Genomic DNA, 17,534 nt, shown 5'->3' on the forward strand with positions numbered 1-17,534 from the left:
GAACACTTAGCATCGTACTCGACATAAAATAAACTCTTGAATCACCTACCTGCCATTCTCATTATTATTATATAATGCACAAAATAACTTTAACATCTAGAACAATCAAAGGAATGCAATATTGGAAAGGATACAGAAAGTGTTGTTGCCAGACTATTCAGAAGTACAGGAACTGCCTTAATTCATGGATCATTATTTTCCACGGGTGCTCTCTACTTAAACCTTTCACCTGAGTAGACATCTTAACCCTACACACAGGAGAACTCATGTAAATATCTCTATTGTGCATGCCTCCTGTTGTGTTTATTTAGCAAATTATAAATGCTTCTACTTTAATACTGTAAAGCATATTACAGAAGTGACTTCTGAAAGACGTGTTGAGGAATAAAGTCTTTGGAAAGACATATCGCTCCATCTGCTCATTTTTTTTTTCAGTTTTGTTTTATATTTTCTCAAGATTTTAAAGACACTGCTAATGTAAATATTTTAAAATGTAAAAAGGTTTATTTTTGAAGGAAAATTGAAGTTGACAGTTTATCCTTCAAGAGAGTGAACAATATCAAGAGAAAGAACCCCCTAAAATATGGTACCAAATTCATGGTCTCTGACAATGACTGAGCAGTATATACAAGGAGAACACATTGTAGAAAGAAAGGACTTTGTGATTGTGCAGCCCAGTCTCTCCAACCGACAAGAAATTCTTTTTGCCTTACCAGAGCCCTTTAGCCTGCAAATCACATACAGGTAAAAGAACATAGCATATTTCCATGTTGGAACCAGTTTATAGCTATTTATGACTTGTGGATAGATTTAGCTAATGAATTATTAAATATGAGTGATTTTGTTACAATGCAACCATAGATAGGCATGTTTTTGCTTAAGAAAAGCCCAGTTAGCCAGTTAATTTAGAATGTTTCCTTTTGGCACATGAATTTTATTTAGTTTCTAAGTTCTTAGGAGAGTATTTTATTCTAATATAAATAGTTTTTTATAATTTCCATATAAACTCACCATATGTAGTAAATGTGTATACATGCTTTTGAAATGTTTCACTCAAAAATTGTCATAAAGGTAGCCTTACATTTTTATAGTAGAAAAGTGACATGCATTGAAATATCACTTTCTTAACTTTCCTTACCATTTGTTCTCATGAATTTTTAGCAAATCATTAAAGACCAATGCAAATAAACATACTGTTTTTTTTTCTATTTTTCTCATTCATTTTTCAGTTGTCATCTTTTAAAGTTGTCATCTTTTAAGTGTCATACACTTAAAATTGTATGATTGAAACTTTTTATTTGCAATTAAACCACCATGGTTAAATAATATCCTTAGTTTGATGTATTTGGCTTATAAATTTGGTACTGAATGGGCTTTTGAGATAAGACTCATTTCTCATGAAGCTAAATAAAAATTTTAACTATTTGCTCTCCACACAGTAACAAGAGTGATTCTGTAAAAAATATTGTCAGATCTACTCAGAACCTTCCCAGTCTCTTCTCATCTCCCTGTTCACCAGCCTCTCATGATCTGGCTCTCCGAGGCCCCCACCAACCTCATCTGCCACCACCCCGCATTCTTCCCGGGTTCTGTGCCTGTGTACAACAGCGTGTGTCCACACTGCACTCTCTTCCCCTGCCCCCTTTATTCACGGATATACATGTGCTGCCTCTGGGAGGTAAGCTTGTAGAGGGCAGGGGCTTTGCTTTGTTAGTGCTGTGTTCCTAAATCCCGGAACAGTGTAGGACATGGAGTGAGTGCTGCATAAATATTTTCGAATGATTATGTTAAATTTGGCAAGTTGATTTATATTACCAAGGAAGTCATTTAAGTCTAGATATTCTAATAAACACTAATAGTTATTGATCATTTGCCATGTGCCAAGAACAGTGGTGACAACATTGTTATCTTCAATTTATTAATGAGGAATCTGGCCACAGAAAAGTCCAAGAACTTGCCCATAGTAACACATCTAGAAATAGACTTCAGATTTAAATCTACATGATCTGCTTTCAGAACATATAGTCACAGTTTTGACTAACTTTTAAAGGACATTATTTAAGTAAAAAATTATTGCATTTCACTATAATAAAGGTGACTTCTAATGCATACCTTATATAAGTTAAAAACTACTTGGAAAAAAATTATGACACAAGTTTCGACACCAAATTCAGTGAGGATGCTTAGTTTCTTTTTCCCTTTTGTGCTCCCAGCATGGAAGTTTGCAGGCCTCTTGCAGCAGTCTGAGATTTGTACACTGGAAGCCCGCAGTGAAAGGGAGCAAATGTGTGTCTGTAGGTGCAAAGGAGAATCGTGGCCATTGTAACAAAGATAGTCATTGTAGTTCATTCTTTTAAAAATGTGACATTAAGGAGCAGTATTCAATGCTTCAGAATGATTGGGCCTCTGTAACTAGCTAGCTTCACAACCATAATAGGTTTCATTTAATCCTGTGATCCTTATATGGTGGTTAGTTTGCTGCGCCTGTAGTGCTGTGTCAGATTAATATGTGATTGAAATACAACTTTCCCCAATTTTACTTACATTCAAATTGGATAATTTAGGAATAACTTCCTTAGGCCATTATGTACCTATCCAAGTAGTGTATTTTTGGCATAGGCTGTAAATATTTAAATGTTATGCAGTAACTGAAAACATGTTACTGACATCCTTCCTAATCTTGGCCATGCCTTGTAAGGGCCCTTCGGTGACTGTTTATTAAATACCAGCCATGAGCCCTGCAGAGCACTGGAAGGTGGGAGCCAGACCTTACAGTCCCAGTGGCAGCGGCTGTCAGGCACATGGAAAGCATCTGAATGTCTTGGAAACGCTACAAGATGGTGTGGTATCTGAATTTGGGGTAAAGGGTATAAATACTGTAGAAATTTAGAGAATGGAGAGAATTGAGATGTCAAAGCTTCCTGAAGGAGATATATCCTGGTATTTTTAAAATGTCTACTTGCTGAAAGGACGGTGAGGCCAAGTCAAGTACAGAACATGAGGTGAAGATCTGAATCGGGTCAGATGATGATGCAGGCTCACTGATAAGAACCTTTGGGGCGGTAAACACAATACAATATACAGATCACGTATTGCAGGACTGTACCCCTGAAACCTATGTAATTTTATTAACCAATGTCACTTCAATAAATTTAATTAAGAAAAAAAGAATCTGTTCTCAAACGGTTGCAAGAAACAGGGTAACATCAGCGAATACTGTTCAAGTACCTGTTCTGTTGCACAAGGAGGTCCCCCTTCTATACCAATCAGTTCAAACTAGGTCATTTGAAGTGTGGGCGCTTGTTGGTTGTATTTTTAGAGTTTGAAGGAAAATAAATTATGATGGTTTCAAAATTTTAGCAGTGAGGTTCTAGAAACCATTTTTTTTTCATGTCAGGAATGTTGAGTCTAGTTTTGGGGATTCATAAATGCATTTGTGTAAATCTATAATCAATCATAAGTGAAAAATGGAGAAAAACTATTATTGGCTTAATTTAAACAAAATATCAGTATTTAAGTGTATGTAGAGGTACTTATACAAACTTATTACTGTTAAAGTGCAGGATTTCTCATTTTTATCATTCTACTGGTAGGGTTTTTCAGTTATATACTTCCAGTTAAGTGCTTGATATTTGGCTATGCATCTGAATTTAATCGGGGGTGAAAAAAAACCTATAAGTGATGGAATCAAGCTACATAATAGCAAGTGTTTGTGTTTACAAAGATCTGATAGTCTCAGTGCAAGACTTGTCATCATTTTATTATCCTCTTAGGAGGGTTTTGTGCTTTTTTTAAAAAAGTTTTAACATCAGTACATTCAGATTTTTTTCCCATGAGGGTGTCATTTAATAATGCATTTAATAGAACTACTTTAACTGGATAATTTAAATAGTGCCATGTATTTATTTATTATTTTAAAAATAATTTGTTTATTTTCAGAGAGAGGGGAAGGGAGGGAGAAAGAGAGGGAGAGAAAGATCCACCTGCGTTTCTCGTGGGCCCCAGGCTTGGGGACCCAGCTGCAACCCAGGCAGGTGCCCTGACAGGAAATCAGCCTGCTGACCTTTCAGTGTGCAGGCCTGCACCTGGTCCACTGAGCCACACCAGCCAGGGTGAGTGTCACGTATTTAAAAAGATAATGTGTAGGGAGAATGTCCAAGTTGAGCAAATTTCTTTGGGTTTCAATTAAAAAAAATTATTGATTTGTGTGCGTGAGAGAGTCAGACAGATATTGATTTGTTGTTCCACCCACTCGTGCATTTATTGGTTGATTCCTGCTTGTTCCCTGACAGGAATCAACTCTCAACCATGGCTTATTAGAATGATGCTCTGACCAACTGAGCTACCCAGTCAGGGCTCAATATTATTTTTATTTTTTAAAAAGATTTTATCTATTTATTTTGGGGGGGGGGAGGGAAAAAGAGAGAGAGAAACATCAATGTGAGGTTGCCTCTTATGCGCCCCCTACTGGGTACCTGGTCTGCCACCCAGGCAGGTGCCCTAGACTGGGGATCAAACCAGCAACCCTTTGATTTGCAGGCTGGCAATCAACCACTGAGCCACACCAGCCAGGGCTCAATTTTTAAATGAGGGGTAAGGAGGGGAAATTGGAGGGGAAAGACATAAATAAAGAGACTTTGTTCATTTTTGCTGTACAAAATAAGGGTAAGGTTTACCCTTCAAGACTTAAGAGAATTAATGAGTTAATAATATATTGTGAAAATGTTTACCATTGTGTTCTCAGCAAATTCTTGTTCTTTGCTTTTGTTTTGGTTATTTAGTTTTGTCATTGTGAGATAGCTTTAAAAAGCTCTAACCCAAAATAAAAGATATATATGAACAAAGGCTGTTATTCCTTAGATTACTTCTAACTGTAGTGGCTATTTTATCATACCTGTAAAAGTGAGAATTGGAGTCTATAATGCAGATGAAACTCTTATGCTTTACTCATTTTTTAATATGTTGTATACTTGATCTGCTTGTCCCTTAGCTATTTGATCTGCTTGTAGAGCCAGTTTAACATAGGATATCTCTTGACAGGAAAAACATCACACTGTGCTTTTTTTAAAAAAAAATAGTGGATTTACTAGAAAAGCAAAAACTGTGCCAGTGACCGTAAGCAGCTGTCAGCAATAGGAAAGATTGTTTCACAGTTAAACTTACACGTAAAATGGTGTGAGTTTGAAACTGCTTCAGGTACAGAGTATGAGTGTTTGGGGTTGTTGATTAGGAATAATATTCCCATACTTTAAAATAATAGACCTTGGGAACTTAGGCTTTTAAAATTTATTAGAGATTGCGTTCGAGGTCCTGGCCAGGTGGCTTAGTTTGTGGACCATCATCCTGCACAGCAGGAGGCTGCAGGTTCAGTCCTGGTGAGGTCTGTTAGAGAGGCAGCCAGTCGATGTTGCTCACACTCCTGCCCCCTCCTCTCCCTCTAAAATCAACCAACATGTCCGCAGTTGAGGATTCAAAAAATGAAAGATGAAGTCCATATTTAAAAAAATTAAAAGCTGCCTTTAAGGAACTTACACTTGAATTGGTAAAGTGTACCACAGGGTATACAGTTAAACTTGTGATGACTCAAATTTGCAAGACAACTCAAATGTTTTACACTAAAGGCTTTATTAAAATTTTTTCTAGCAAGTGGAAATTGGTGTCCTAGCTATGTAGAGTCCTAAACATACTCTTAACTATCGTACTAAATACATTTTGCTTTTGTTAACTTATCATTACATATGATAATAGATTACTGTTTACAAGAAAACTTGTAACTAGAACAATCTTAAGAGCTTCACTGAGGATGTTTTTGTTGTCTTAGTTGGGTAAAATGTTTAACCTTTATGATTTTTTTACTCAGGAAATAGGACTGCTTGATGGTTGGGGGGCGTGGTTGCTGATATCCCCAAACAATAAGATTTGCTTAATTCATCCCATAGACCGCCTCAGTCCATGGCGTATATTGTTCCCAGAACCTCAGTGGATGCCTGAAACCATGGTACCCAACCCGTACACAATACGTACAAAATACAGACAGGGTGTCTAACCCATAGCCCCAAATTGTAAATGTGCTTAAAAACCTTTTTTTTGCTCATCAGTTTTTATTAGTGTTTGTGTATTTAATGTGTGGTCCACGACAACTTCTCTTCTTCCAGTGCGGCCCAGGCACACCAGAAGGTTGGACACCCCTGCAAGTACAAAGTATCTTATTGTCCTGTGCTCACCTTTCTTTTTCTTGTGATGCCACATTGCCTCTGTGATGAGATGGAGTCAGATGAGTGATGTTGGCATTGTGACATAGCATTAGGGTTACTGTGAGGGTTACTTGAACACAAGCACTTGGATACCCACAACAGTCCATCAATAACCAAAATGGCTACTAAGTGACTAATGGGTGGGAGGCTTATACAGTGTGGAGACACTGGACAAAGGGATGATTCATGTCCCATCTGGACACAGCTGGACAACGCAAGACTTCATGACGCGAACACAGCAGTGTTCAATTTAAAACTTATGAAATGTTTACTTCTGGGATTTTTCATCTAATATTTTTGGACTGTGGTTAACTGCAGCTAGTGAAAACACAGCGAGCGAAGCTGCGGATAAGGGGCGCTGCTTTATTACTAACTGTTCCTTTAACTGTATGTAACATGTAAAGTAAAATGACATTAATTATAAAAATTAGATAAGCCAAATTTTATAATTGTTTTAACTCTGATAAACTTCCTTTACATTAAATTTATGTGTTCTGTGTTTAAAAAGTATAATGTATACTCTGCATCTAGTAATTGCCTCATTTGACACTAAAATAAATGTTTTCCAAATTGTAGAATCAAGAAAATGACAGCTCAAAATGAAAGGGTTATAAACCAACCTGTGCTTTTCATGAAGTTTGACCTTGTTCTAAGTATGTTTAAGAAGATTTTTTTAAAAATGTATTGAGGTAATAGTCATACAACATAAAGTTAATGGTTTTAAAGTACTGAATTCAGTTGCATTAGATGTATCTCATTAAAATTTTTAATAGTTTTATTTGAAATTAAAGTTTTGAAAATAGTAAAGAGAATACCTATGTACCCTTTGCCTATATACCAGTTTTTAAGATTTTGCTACGTTTGTCATTCTCTTTTCCTCCTCCACTCTTTTTGTCTGTGTACACACACACATTTATTTTTCTGATCATTTGAAAGTTGGTTACATACCCACTTTGCTTCGAGACTTGTGTGCACTTCCTAAGAACACAGACTATAGCCTCAGTATTGTTACCAGATTCAGAAAACTAGCGCTGGCTGCTGTAGCTCAGTGGATTGGGTGCTGGCCTTGTAAACCAAAGGGTTGCAGGTTCAATTCCAAGTCAGGGCACATGCCTGGGTTGTGGGCCGGGACCCCAGTGGCAGGGGCATGAGAGGCAACTACACATTGACATTTCTCTTCCTCTCTTTCTCCATCCCCTCCTTTCTCTCTAAAAATAAATAAATGGATAAACTCTTTTTTAAAAAGAAAGAAAGTTAAACAGTGAAACAATGATTTTTCTCTCTCTGTGGTCCGTATCCTGATTTTTTCACTTTTCCCGCTCCAGTACAGGGTTATGTCCAAGGTCATACACTGTATTTAATTGTCATGATTCTTTAGCCTCTTGTACCTTTTAAAAATCTTTAATAACATGGGCAGTTTTGAAGATGACAGGCCAGTTATTTTATAGAATATTCCTCAATTTAGGTCTGTCTGTTGTTTCTTCAGCTTATGTACCATGAGCCGGAATATCACATTAGGTAATATTGAGTCCTTTTCAGTAGGAAAACAATGTCTGTCTCTCCCTTCTTAGTCGTTTTCATTTTGATCATTAAGTCAAGGTGTTGCATGGTTCCTGCACTGTTCACACTTGTTTTTCTCGTTGCATCTGATGAGCAGTCTACTCAGAGACACGCTGAGACCTCCTGCTCAGACTTCCCCTAGGTGTATTCTCTACTGATGTTTCTTGCTTGAGCTGATCCTCACTGTAATGGGTACAAAAGGTGATTCCCATGCCCAAACAAAGTTTGTCTAACAGTTATCTTCTCTGTAAGGCACATCACAACCCTCTTCTGCTCAGGAACACTAGACGGCAGCTGAGCACTGGGGTTGGGGCCACGTGACACAGCGCAAGCACCAACAGCAAGCACAGGGCAGAACACGGCGCCAGAGAGACCTGGGAAAGGACACTCGTCTACAGTGTGAGAGCTGAAAGGAGAGGCAGAGCATCGCCTTTGAGTCCCCTCGGCTGGGACTGTGCGTGAGGAACGACTCGAAACTTCCCTTGCTCTGCATGTTCACCAGTGACCATGAGAGCACTGTGTATGTTAACTTGAAGTTTACAAATACATTTTAGGGGGCAAGCCAGATTTGCAGATATGAAGCCCCCAAATAATGAGGATCAATTCTTGCTTTTTAAAAATTTACACTGTAATAAGGGAATTAAAATAAATTCACACATAAGTCATTGCACAAGGCAGAACATAATACATAAGAGTTCTAAATGTAATGTTAGATTTCATCACAGGAATGGGAGACTGTGGTTTGGAAAGAATCAGAAGGGCTTCATTTTTGTTAAAAACTAGGTTTGCTTTTAACTGAAAGGAGATTCGGGGATGCCAGGACTAGACCGTCACTAAGGTTAGTAAAGGACATGTTTAAGTTTCGACTAGTAACACAGTTTATCCCATGAAGAAAACGCAACAGAAGTAGTGGGAGAGAAGGCTAGCCAACCGAGTAGGCCGAGGCCAGATCATGCAGATCCTGATGACAAGTTCAGTGAGGACTTTTTTGTAGTCAGGAAGGAAGCTATTTAAGAATTTTAGTCCTTTTGTTCAATTACTCGGTGAATGTACTGAAATCCACTGTCACTGAGCATGTCCCATACACTGAGGATCTTCCACTGAATAGACCTTTCCAGTCCAGAGGGGGCAGAGGCCTGCAAACAAGCATGCTGGCTAGAGTGTGCTGGTTTTAATGTTAGTTCCGAGCAGTGGAAACTTCACGGCAGGGCACTGCAAAGAGCCTGTATGCAGACCCCCAGCCTCTTTGGTAGTTACAGAAAGATTTCTTGGAGGGAGTGGCACTAAAGCCAAAGCCCAAGGGCGAGGTGGACTTAGCTGGGGGCAGGCACAGGCGGGCAGAGGACTTGGTGCACGGGCCTGCAGGTGCACAAGACGCTGATGGAATGAAGAAACCAATTGGTATCTCAGGTGAAGGGCCTTTTTTTTTTTTGGTCATATTAAGGAATTTGGACTTCATCTTGAAGGTAACCAGGAAGCCTTTACTAGATTTAAAATGAAGAGCTCGGTTAGGTAGGGTCTGTGTTTCAGCAGGAGTTTGTTTTGGTGGGACAGAGAGGAGAAGCAGGGGCACTACTGGTTAAGTTACAAGGTCATTGGCAACAATCCAGGTGTGAAATGGTGGTGTCCCTGGACTGAAGTGGCAGTGTGGGTAGGGAGAAGTGGATGGACATGTTTGAGACCTACATAAGAAGTCAAGTGGAAAAGTCCTGGGAATGGGTTGGATACTGGATAGGGGAGCGGGGAGAAGTGATCAACACCGATGTTCAAGACATAACTCTGAATGGTACTGTCCACTGACACAGGAAGAGGGAATGTCTGGGGGAAGGTGGTGATGAATTTGTGGTGGGCTAACATGGCTAATCCTAAATATTAAGAAAATGGGTCAGGAGGATGAGTAAAAGAATATCCCTGCAGTGGAGAGACTGTTAAATGGCTTTTGTAGGAGCCTAGGCTAGAGGTAAGTGCCTGCATTTTTAATGTAGAATGAACAGGTCTTGGAAATTAGTGGGAAGTGGGCGCGGAGAGCAGAGGCTCCCAAAGACGGCTCCAAACGTCCCAGTGCAGTGCCTGCCTGGAGTGCCTTCCTTGCATGTGCCCTGAGATCATTTCTCAGGGTGAGAACTAGTGAAGCTACTTTCCTGTTTCTACTTCTCAAACACATAGAAACGAACATTTCATTGTTAAAAAGCAGCCATAATTTGTAAGAATAATCTTTTTTTTTTCACCCTTGGCACTTGATAAAGCTAATTTCTTTTTGAGTATCTCATAACACATATTTCATTGATCTTGTTTAAAATGTTACCTCTGTATGAGGGGCCCAGAAAAGCAGTGGCTGAGTCAAGGTTAAGGGGAAAGGCCATTCATCTCTGCCAGCGCTCTGAGCGCTGTTTCTCTCTTCAGCTTTGCATTATAAAATACCGTAAAATATGCAGGAGAAAAAGAAACGTTAACACGTTTATTAGGGCTAAGAAATTAAAACTTAAAGCTAAAAATAAAGTGAGGACTTTGAAGGTATTGGAATAAAGTTTAAAAGTCTTTTAAACCCAGTGGGGGAAAAAGGATACAAAAAGAGTAAAACAATTGAGACTTCAAATAGAAAGGTAAGATCAACAGTAAAGAAGCAAAGAGTTTTTAAAATAAGATAAATGAGATGTAAAGGAAGATAAAAAGCTGAAAGCCAGCCAACAGATAAGAGTTTAAAGACATAAAAAAAAATAAAAGATTACAAGGAAAATATTTTTAGGAAGAGATAACTATTAGGAAAGAAAGGAAGGGGTGGAGGAGAGAAAAGAAAGAAAAAAAGAAAGCATGCAGTGTGGGGTAAAAGTAGGTTTACGTTCGTATGTGAAACAGCTTGTTCTTGTATTATTTATTAATTACTGTATTATTCCCTATATGAATACCTGTAAGCCCCACCCTGTATTCTAAAAACAAAAGGTATAAAGTGACCTTTTCAAAGTTTGGGGGGGAAGGGCAATTTTTTAAATAATATATATATATATTGTACCAAAGTGGGTTTCTTGGGACACTCAGAAAAAGCCTCAAGGAAAAGGTGTGTTGTGTCGTTCCTGACCTTTTAGAGGAGTTAACACTGTCTCCTGCTGGAGGCGCAGTGCGTGTGTTAGGGTAGTGAGTGGATGGAGCCCCTGAGAAGTTGCCTTTGTTTTTCCATAACACTTCCCAGATCTCACCACGGAATCCTTCTCTCACATAACACCTACTAATGTCTCCCAGAGTGTTTTTCACAAAACACTAGAGTACTGTTTCAGAAGAAAATAAAAATGAAAGTCTTAAGAGTTACAGAGATGCGTGATTTAAAAAAAGAAAAACAGTTGGAAACAGAAAACAGCATTGGCTTGGGGCTGGCATTCCTAGGGAATAGTCTTCTGTTGAGGCGGCGCAGTCCTGCTGCTAGCCAGGGGGCGGAGAGCAACTTGACACTCTTAGCCCGGGCCCAGCCTCGGAACTGTCTTTTCAGAAACCTTTTATCTGTGCAGACAGGGCCCTGATAGAATACACAGGCTGCTGAGCCTCAGCGGAATTAAATCACCCAGCCATGGGGTATTTCCTAGCAAGTGAAGAGTAGTTTTATATACAAGTGCTGTTTTTTCTTTTTTAAAAATCAGTTTTTTCCTTGCTTACATAAAATTTGAAACAAACGTGCCCCCCACGCCATTCTCCTGGTTTTCATTCCTCCTAGGCTTTGGCCATGTGCACGTGTGTTTTCCTGTAGTCGATAGTGGTTAGCATTCTGACAGTTCTGTGTTGTGAAAGCTCTTTCTCTGTGACGGTGAATGGAAAAGAGTTTCCTAGTGGCGGCTGCCTCTGCTGGCTCTCCTGCTGCAGTGTCCCAAGCACCATTCCTGCCACACTTTGGAAGCAGCTTTCCGTCTGCTTCCGTGAACCACACAACGAGGCCTCTCTTTTGTGGCCATAATACACTCTCTCCCCTCTCCCAGTCTTATTGCCACCAGCATGCATACCTCTCTGCAAACTAACTCCTTAGCATCATGGGACCTAGCTTGTGTCAGACAGCTTCTTTATAAGCCTGTCACCTGCAGCAGTCCCTGTGCTGGAGGGGATGGAAGGACTTCCATCAAGACCCATGGACATGCAGACGTTTGCTGGTATTAAAAGTCCTGTTCTTCCAGATGAAACAGCACAGAAACTGGGTATCATGGCCTGTTTAGAACAGGTTCTAAAACCTGTTCAGCCAAACACCTCATGGAATGAGTAATGTAGACCTTATTTTTGGCATTTTGAAAGGTTATAAATCTCCTTTTTATATTCCTATGTTGTAAACAAAATTCATGCTAGATCATTTTCCTTCTTATTATAATGACTTCAATCTTTGTTTTTGGCATAATTTGCTTTGGTATGTGCAACCCCAGTAGTTTAGTTAGTTCAGTGAGTTCAAAAAAGTAGAGACTGTTTCATTATATGATACGAGATTACCACTAAAACAGAAATTGCTACTTAATGTAAAATAAAGTCCTAGCTCATAGTTGGTGGTGTGCTAAGACTAAGCAGAGTTAACTTCAACATATGAACTCTAGTACGCATAAAATAGCAAATGTTGTGTGCTGGGGCTTGTATTAATAGATGCTTGTCCTGTTTTTTAATGATGCACATTCTCAGCTCATTGGCCATTTTTAGTATAAGTCGTGTCTGCCTTACGGTATAGTTATGTCTTCAAAATCTTCATTTTGGGTTCTGCACTGTGACTCAGAAGGGCTGCTAGTTAGTGTAACTGTTAAGTTCTGCAACAATGAATGATGTGGGTAAATCATAAGTATTATACCAGTCTATTCTAAGGACCATGTAGAGCATATCTTAAGACTAAAAATAATAAATACTGGCAGAAAAAGAACCATGAGCGCTAAATGCTTTACACAAATCGTTTCATTTAATCTCCGTATTAATACATAGGAGCTACCTTCTAGAAGAAAAAACGGAGAGATTTGTCCAGGGATCAGAAACAAGATTTGGCCCCTGTTAATTTCTTAATTATTGATCAGTAATATGTATATTAATGTGCTTTTTTTACAGAATTAGCCATAAAAGATGAAGCAAATTATGAAAATAGGTAAATGTGCAGTATTTTCTTCTAGCGTGGCCTTGGGCTGTGGGCAGGTCCTAGAGTCCAGGCCCATTTTAATTTCTGAACACGGGCTGCTCTCAGGTGGGTTTTGTAAAGTTTGCATTGCTAAAGTGGGTTTTGAACTTGTGAGGAAAGGGAAGTAGTAGTACAGTTTCTTCCTCCCACACGTCATAATTTAGTTGTGGACATAAGGATGTTTTTCTTGGCTTATGTCATTCATATAGTTTTCCTTGCACATCTGTTTACATAAATTACAAAACTATTTCCTTGAAAAGTTGCCAGTTTAAGTCTCACTTAATAGTGATCAAGAGGTCGGTTGGTACCTTTTGGGAAAAAGAATGGAATGACAGACTTTGACGGACAGAAGTCCGTTCTGGTTTTATTGTTTTTTTGTTTGGATCAGTTCCTATATTTTTTGAGGCATTGAAATAACTATATGTGGTTTCTGGTGTTTCTGAAAAAACTTTATGTTGGACTATAAACATTTAATATCTTACATATAAAATGGGGTATTTAAATCACTGCTTTTATAAGTTTTTATCTTTTCAATGATCAATTTAAATATATGTTCCAGTCTAGTACATAGTTTGGCATTTGAAACTAAATCTGGAGTGTTGCTTTTTTAAATAATTATTCATTTTATGTAATTCTTCCTGACCTTGAATAAACATAAAAGAATGATTTTCTGTTTTTTTTCTTGGAAAAGAAAATTCATAAGATTTATTCTGCTGGTTATATTTTAGGACAACACTATACTTAAATGTTGAACATATCAGTTTTTGTGAATCTCCGAAATTCTGGATATGTCTGGTTTGTGTGGGCCCATGCAAACTGATACTGAATCAGTACTAGAAATTTTCCTGGAATGGTAGGTGAACTCTTGCGTAAATCAGGGACTGAGTATTTCTTTAATGTACAATTTGAAATTGTGGGGATCTGGAATATTGGTTTTTAAGCTTGAAATATTTAGATATAATTTGGAATACTGATAATCTGTAATGGATATTTTTAGAGATCAGAAGTGAAAGTATATTTATTTTAAGTACGTTAATGTTAGTTCCTGATAAAAGTTCTTACATTAATTTTTTTATGTTATATTGCCTCTGGAACCATTCTCTTTTCCAAAATACAGTAGATTCATGATAAATTTTTCTGTTCAAAGTTGTGATTTTTTAAAACAGCTCTAGAAGATTTATTAAAGAAAAGAACACATAATCTGGTTGTGGTCCAGACCCAACTTGCAGTGTGTGGGCGGGTCCCCTGGCCACGCTGGTCACAGCCACCCGCCTCCACCTCTGGTGTGCTCTAGCCCCGGGCTGCGGCAAGACTTCAGCTTCTTTGTGAAAACAACTCAAAGAAAGCCAGCCTCCAGGATTGGTAGTGAACCTGGCAGAGCCTAAGAAAATCATGAATCGTGAACAGAAAATAGGGTCTTTCACATGTATTTAGAGAGGAGCACCAGGTTTGGTGGTACCTTGAATTATTGACACCACCATATCTATACAAAGTCAATAAAATTATGTTCTGCCATGCAGAAGTTTCTTATCTGAAAAATAAAATTTGGTGAATCTAAATATTGGTTACCCTGAGCTGCATGAGTATAGTATGCACAGGATACTTTAACTCTTGATCGAATCTGGAAGATTGTCTAGAGTTTGTGCAAACGTTTCCATTTTCATAATTTTGAAGATACACAAAAGTGTTTAGCTAATCTTTCAAGAATGTTAAGGGTTTATTCTTACAGCTTCTTCTACCTGCAGAGTTGTATCCAGTGTTTAATTTCCTCCCTGTCCAACTTCACCAAAAACCCTGAATGAATAATAAGTACTTTTATGGAAAACAGTTTTATAGAATTTATCTTTATACTTTATCTGTAAGTAGCACAAGTGCAGTCTAAAATTTTGAATCAGGATTACAGGAATATTTGGTTGTAACAGTCAACAGTGTTCAGCAATAGTAAAAAAACATCAGTAATGATTAAAATTCTGTAGTTCAATGCTGCACCCCCACGATGATCCTGGACTGAACTGTTACTGCAGTTGAGGGCCAACATTGGCCTGAATGGATCAAAGAATTTGGTAGCAAGAGTTAATGTGAGAATGGCTTTTGGCCTTCATTTTTTTAGAGCTTAAAACAGGTGGGTATTTCAAAAATAGTTAACAACAGGAGTAGTTTTCTATTGTCTTAGGTCATACTGGGAGGGAACAACCAAAGTGGTGTTTTGAACAATAATAGATTTTCTGTGGTTTTAATGACATAACATGCAGGCTTCTTGAGTGTTGAATTAGGCAGTTTTTCTTGATCTCTAAAAAGGACTATGGGACTCCTACCCTCGCTCAATAAAACCTGGTAGTAAACTGCTTTACTCTTTATTTTATTTACTGATTAATTTTGACTGGTAGCTGAAGGATGAGATATAATATTTCAGAGCCAATTCTTGATAGTCATTTTAAAAAACAAAAGTTTCATGTTTTACCATTTAGCGTTTTATGGTTCCCTTTTGAAAAGAGGAAAACAGAAGGTGCATTATCCTCTGTAAATAAGTGAAGTCATAAATAATCACATGAGCATCCCACACACTTAAACATAATTAGATTGAAATAGGGTGTATGGTTTTTAAGTAATAATGTTACTCCTTTCTGAAACTGTGTTACTGTAGAAGAATGGCTAAGACTTCAGATAGGTTTAATTTGAGTTTTCCCTATTCAAACTTCATTTTCTTTACTCTGCTTTTAGAAGGGGGTACATTGGTTTCCTCCTTTTCAGTTGAATAGTTTGTATTTAATATTTACTAAAACCAAAGAAAATGCAATTTCCATGACAGAATATGCAAGTATTTGTTTATTTATTTTTGGTATTTTTAAATGTTAAATCAGCATTTAGTTCTTTTAGTAGCACTAATCAGTGCTGTCAGATACTGATTAGTAGGCTTTTTCATTTAGATCATATGATACTGCCAATTCTCTGATTTTAGGGCAATAATAGAAAATGGGCTTTGGAATTAGAAAACCTAACAAACTTGAACATCCATTGCCACCTATCAGTAAGGTGGTCCTGAGTGACTTGACCTAACCTCTTTACTTCTTTACTAAGGACTTGCTGTTGAATCTGTTTTCCCTCATTCCTCCCTCTTTTCAGTACACAGGGCTGCAGCTCGTGGTGGCAGCAATAGAAAGCACCAGTGTTGGGTTTGCCACCTTTGCTGCTTCTGTTCTTCCCAGTAGTTATTTCACTGGTTTTCTCCGCTGTAGGTATAGGGAGCACTGTAGTTTATTCCTTGTTTTAGCACTGTAGCTATTTTATAACTAAGATACTATCTAATCAAATATAATGATATTCGCTTTAGTAGCAGTAAGTATCCTGTTGAACTATTGCTTGTGTTAAGACATTTTCCATTCTTGTATTTCATTTTCAGATTAAGAAAATACTTTTGTGTTTTTTGGTAAGTAGCAAATATCCAGCCAAGAGGATGAATCCGTTTTTCCACCTCCCCCACATCATTTCTATATAGCTTCAGATTTCTGCTAACAACAAAAATTGTGTTTGTAGAATATAGGAGTACTAGAGTTCTTAGTTATTGACCATAAATTTGATACTGTTCACTGGACTGTAATAACATACAACTTGGTTTTAGAATATGAGTACTGAATCTATAAAATGTTCAGCTTGCAAATAAGGGTAACACGGTGAAGACCATTTCCTGATAAAAAACGATTAGCACAATAGTCCATTATCAAGCTTTTAGAGCAGGTGTTCTTAAAACTACTTCCCTAGTGTTTTGGCTAGAATGGCCTTTCTTTTCTTCTTCTTTTTTTAATGTAACAAATTTTCCTGGCTTAAGTGACTTGTTACCTCAGAAAATTTTCTTCATTGTTCATTTTATGGGTGCTTTATTATTTTTAAAAAGTTTTTTTTAAAGATTGATACTTTATAGGGAGCATAATAATTTTAATTAAATCATAAAAATATCTGAAATCTTTGTTGCATTGAGATTAAAAGGTAACTTTTAAGTATAGGTTTTATTGTAAGGAATCATTCTTCCCTGATATTTAAATAGTTTTTAAAAATCACTTTAATTTCAGTGTTAGGTAGTTAAATTATCTGTGTAGTCTTACACATAGGGCACTTGCTTGGTATCCGTATTTAGTGTGTGTGCATGTATTTCAGTTACTAGTTTGCTGCACTTACTAACCTGACAAAACAGAATGTTGGAAGTCTACATAATACTCATGTGGTCTGTAACGATGCCTGTTTTTCCCTGTGCATAAAGTATAGCTAATAATGATATAGTACTTGACTTATGTTTTTAATGACATTTAATAATTGTCCTTTGGTTACAGTATCATGTTCATGGGGGAAATTTTGGAAAATTCAGCGTTATTTAAAACCATTACGTTGACCCTTATCTATCTTTTCTCTGTTTCTCTGTTTCTGACCCTCTGTGTCTGTAAGTGTGCGTATAAGGACATGCATACAATGAAATAAGTTTAGAGATTTAAAAGAAAATACCGCAAAGTACTTTCTTGACCTTGGAGTGAATGAATTATTTATAATAAGTTCAAAACAAAAAGAAAAAACTATATTATAAATACAGACCCATTGACTCTTTTAAAAAA

General features: G+C 37.5%; 1 protein-coding gene across 4 annotated transcripts in view; it reads left to right on the forward strand.

Annotated features, from left to right (window-relative positions):
• Positions 1-17,534, forward strand: part of CLINT1 (clathrin interactor 1) — a 57,214-nt gene that overhangs the window by 5,829 nt on the left and 33,851 nt on the right. The window contains exon 1 of one of the 4 annotated variants that reach the window (XM_037152228.2): positions 16,343-16,360. The exons of the other annotated variants lie outside the window; for them this stretch is intronic. The gene's annotated coding sequence lies outside the window, so the exon portion shown is untranslated. Of the gene's footprint in view, positions 1-16,342; positions 16,361-17,534 lie in introns of those variants that run through there. 4 annotated transcript variants of the gene reach the window in all.

This window comes from Artibeus jamaicensis, unplaced genomic scaffold (genome assembly GCF_021234435.1).
Source record: "Artibeus jamaicensis isolate MK-2021 breed Jamaican fruit bat unplaced genomic scaffold, CSHL_Jam_final contig_432, whole genome shotgun sequence".
In the NCBI taxonomy this organism is placed as follows: Eukaryota; Metazoa; Chordata; class Mammalia; order Chiroptera; family Phyllostomidae; genus Artibeus; species Artibeus jamaicensis.